The following is a 4611-nucleotide window of genomic DNA, read 5'->3' on the forward strand; positions in this document are numbered from 1 at the left end:
TAGGGGGCAGCTATTTATAGCCTAGGGAGCAGCCTGACATGATAAGACATAAATGCCCTTCAATGATATGACCGTTAGGTGGATAGATATTTTGGGACAGCTGGCACATAGCACAGCAACGGTCGGAATTTTGAGTTGCAAAATCATTAGGGCTATCATGTTCCTCACTGTGTAGGCAATCCGCACTGGCGAATTCCTAACTCCTCAGTCAGGACAAATTCCTCAGAGACCAGAAGAACTTCGTCTCTGTCACTGAAGAAATTGACTGAACTGTATGAGATTTCCAATGGCTTCACTCGAAGGGATTGGTAGGTGTAGGATTTTGAGTTGAGCATCACATGGAAATTTTTCCTTAGTATTTCCTTAACCCCCTTTAACAGTACGGTGTTTCCTATGACTCAAGAAAGAGAAAATGAAACTACGAAAACAAAAGTCTTCACGCTTCATGTTCCTCGAATGAATACCAAGTCTTCACGGTCACACCAATTTCTTCACTTTCAAAGTATTCAGAAAGTCTTTAGAGATACAAAGTCTTAAGTCAAAGAACTTCATTTTTAGGGGTCGACTTTCTCTGTAAATATCAAACTCCTCATAGACTTATAGACCTGTGTACACCCACAAACGCATTAGTGTCTTCAATACACCAAAATCACTAAGGGGCTCTAGATGCACTTACAATCTCCCCCTTTTTGGTGATTGATGACAATATAGGTTAAGTTTTCAACGGGGATAAACATATGAAGTGTAACTACTGATATTGAGGAATTTGATTGCAAGATATAGAAGAGCTCCCCCTGAAGATGTGCATAGTGAGGAATTAGCTTTTGAAGCAATACACACTTGAAGAGTTGAATCATGGAGATCTCCCCCTATATCTTGTAATTAATACACACATTTGACATATAACAGAGAAGAATTTGAAATGCATGATGAAATATGGTGACTGATGTAATTCAGCATGCGTGCATTAGCATATATGAGGAATAAGCATGCAGCAAAACATATCAAAAGTATCAGAGCACCATCGGGTTTAAGTTTACAACTCGATCCAATAAAGTCTCAGAAGAATGAGAGTTGTAACTTAACAAAAAAAACGCCCATATAGAAAGACCCGCTTGAAGACTAACTCAAAATTGTCCCCCTTTGTCATCAAATGACCAAAAGGATCGAATATGAGGACTAACGCCCCTGAAGAATATCAAGTTGATGACGGAGCGCCAGCGTTGTTGGGGTCGTTTGTCGTAGTAGGGCCTGCCGCAGTGTCGTCCAAGTCTTCATTTTCATCAGTGTCGCGCGATGAAGAGTATGAGCTGGCCACTAGAGAAGGAACCTTGACCTTCTTGAATTTCTTCAGTGGAGGTGCAGACCAGTCAAAATCTTCATTGAGACCCATTTTCTTCAGATCTTCTTCACCATACAGATGTGACAGGATTGCCCAGGTGCGACCGAAGACTTGATGGAGGTAGTAATGGTTTTTCTTCACTGCATTGTGTGTGGCAGTCATGTTGTGAAGAAGTGAACCAAACTGACGCTTAACCCATTTGTGATTTTGATCCACCTTCTGGTGAAGACTAAGCAGAAGTTCACGGTCAGTCATCACGCGCGGAGCGGTGGCTTGAGGATGGGACTTGGGTGCATTGGCAGAGAGTCATTGTCGGATTTCGGGTTCCGGCAGACCCTTGAGGTTCGAACACTGGGGTGCGCGCGGAGATTTCGCCTTCTACCTACCTGCACCCCTCCGCCTCGCTAAGATCTAAGCTATAGAAAGAACAGCACAAGAGACACAGGGTTTATACTGGTTCAGGCCACCGTTGTGGTGTAATACCCTACTCCAGTGTGTGGTGTGGTGGATTGCCTCTTGGGATGATGATGATGAGCAATACAAGGAAGAACAGCCTCGTGAGGGTCTATTCTTGGCTGGGGCGATGAACTGCTGGGAGGAGTTCAATCACCCTTCTCTCTGTGTGTGTGTGATGCTACTCGATCCGATCCCAGCTTGTTTCTGGGTTGGCCGATTCTAGATCACTCTACCCTGTGGGTGGCTAGTCCTATTTATAGGCAAAGGCCCTGGGCCTCTTCCCAAATATTGAGCGGGAAGGGCGCCAACAATTGGCCATTTTGAAGGGGAACATCCGGTACACTTATCCTGACTAAAGTTGGTCCTCGCCTGCCAAAGGCTCTGGTGGTGACCCTGGCTTGGGCTCCACAATGACTTCCTCCCTGCCGTTGGACTAGTCTTGGTCTCATTGCACCGAAATGGGTGCCTTTGCTTGATGCTCTCGCCTGCGCTTGCTCCCTTTGCACCAAAGAGGAAAGGAGGACAATGTGCAGCTGGCGCCCGCCTGGCGTCTTTGGTCGTCATGGCTTGCGTCACGGGCACCTCGTGAGGTACCCCGCCTTGATCTCTCTGCCTCCTCGCGAGCCATCCTGATGAGGCCGTGCCTGAGGAAGTTCCGTGTCGTCCGCCCCGCGAGGCTTGGCCGCTCGCGAGGGTCTTGGGTCTGTGTTGATGAAGATGGGCCGTGCTGGGGCCCCCTTTGAGCCACACCGCAGGCCGCAGGCAGGCAAGTCTAGGGACCCCCATTCCCAGAACGTCGACAGTAGCCCCCGGGCCCAAGGCGCGCCCGGACTTGGCCGTGCAGGGAGGCGAAAGGGCAAGAGCGAAGCGCCGCGGGCCCTAACAACCTACAGCCTTGGGCGACGTGTGGCAGTTGATTGGACGTGGGCATCTCCACTTCCCCACGGCGCCTCGGCAACTGCACGGATTGGACAAGTCCCTGCATGCAAAGCGGGTCATGATTACCTGCGATCGTGGAGGTCGGCGGTTGGCCTTCGCCGGCCATAAGTACGGAACGGCGCGCGCCCTTCCGGTCCATCCCTTCTTGCTTCTCCTTCTTCCTCATGGCCCCGTCGAGGAGGTTCTCGGCCGCAGAGAAGGGGAAGGCTCACCAGGTTGAGCCTGCCTCTCCCCCGCCCAAGCGCGGCCGAGGGCGCCCTCACAAACATCCTGTGGCCACCATGGCAGCTCCCCGCGACCGTGGAGACGATTTCCAGCACGGTGACGGGCGGACTGCTGCGGCCGAGGGGCGCGCTTTGGTTGCACGTTCCCCTAGGCCATGCTTTCGCGCCGCAGAGGTGCTGCCGGAGTTCTTTGTGTGGTCGGCGGAGCCGACTAGCACCCGGCTTCAACTTCCTCGCTTCCTCCTCGGCGAGCTCCCGGCCGGCGCCCCAGGCGGCCTCTGGCTTCAGGCAGACGGCTGCTGCAGCCGGGCCTCATGGGCTTCACTGGAGGTCTCCGCAGCCGGGAGCCTGGCCTTGACCCGCAGTTGGCAGACGTTTGCCCACACGCGTGGCCTGAGCCGTCGGTGCACCCTGCACTTCAAGTTTGACGGTGATGCCACCCTCTACGTGAGGGTGTTTGGGGAAGATGGTCGCCGCGCAGGGTGCTGCCTTGAGGACGACAATCGCAGTCGGGAACCCAGCCCCGGCGATGATGGAGCGGACAGCGCTCGCGTGATTGGCGGCGCTTAGGGTTCCCCAAGCTTCACCGGTTCTTCTTCAGGCGGCGACTCTTCTAGCGGTGGCCTCGGTCAGCCTCCATGCCGTCATACCTGCTTGGGAGGTGGTAGCGTGTCTGCCCGCCGTCGCGCCTCGATGAAGCGCGAGAGGGAGTCTGCCTGAGCCCCGGAGGCAGCTCGAGTCTTCCCTGTAGGCCGGTGTGAGGCGAGCTGCACCTGATTTGTTCTTTCTTTTCCTTTTTCCTGCGTAAAAAGACAGTAGCGTGGAGCCCCGCGCGGGCGTGTTTGGGTTATTGCTGTTAATCATCGCTTTGCTTCCGTTATCGTGCCTTCCGGCTACGTGCCCGCACGTGGATAGTTCCCGGCCCCAGCCGTGGGGGGCGACCGACCCAGGCCCTGTGTTCGTGTCGCGGTGCCCGTGGGGCACGGACTGGAGGGGTGCTCCTATAATGGACCCAGGTCGCGAAACCTTTGAACGGCTAGGACAGGAACACTCGCGAGGGCGCTCAGCTGCCCCCCTCGCGAGGCCTTGCATAAGAGAAATCGAGGCAGGAGAGTGAAAAGTCGAAGAACCACAAGCCAAAGATGGCAACAGCTTCAACAAAACATCGAATAAGAATGAACAAGCCAACTGCGGAAAGCAAATGAAAAAGCCGCGTCCGGCACCTAATCTAGTCTTCGACGTCTTCTCACCAGCGCGGAGCTAAGTGCTGCCACTGGGCGTGGGAGGGAGCCCCAGGGCCTGAGGCCAGCGCTCCTGAGACTCCGGGGCGTGTACAGCCCCAACTCATTATTACGTGAGAGTGTCACGGGCGGCGAGCTTCATAGGCGTTGGCCTTCTTCACAGGCTCCGGGCCTTTCTTGGGGGAAGCAGGCTTCATGGGCATTTGCCCTCTTCACAGGCTCCGGGCCCTTTCCAAAACGCGACAGCTTCACAGGCATTCGCCTTCTTCACAGGCTTTGGGCCTTTTCCAAAACGCGACAGCTTCACAAGCATTCGCCTTCTTTACAGGCTCTGGGCCTTTTCCAAAATGCGACAGCTTCACAGGCATTCACCTTCTTCACAGGCTCTGGGCCTTTTCCAAAAAGGATA

This window comes from Triticum urartu, chromosome 7A (assembly GCF_056163025.1).
Source record: "Triticum urartu cultivar PI428250 chromosome 7A, HENAU_Tu73, whole genome shotgun sequence".
NCBI lineage: Eukaryota > Viridiplantae > Streptophyta > Magnoliopsida > Poales > Poaceae > Triticum > Triticum urartu.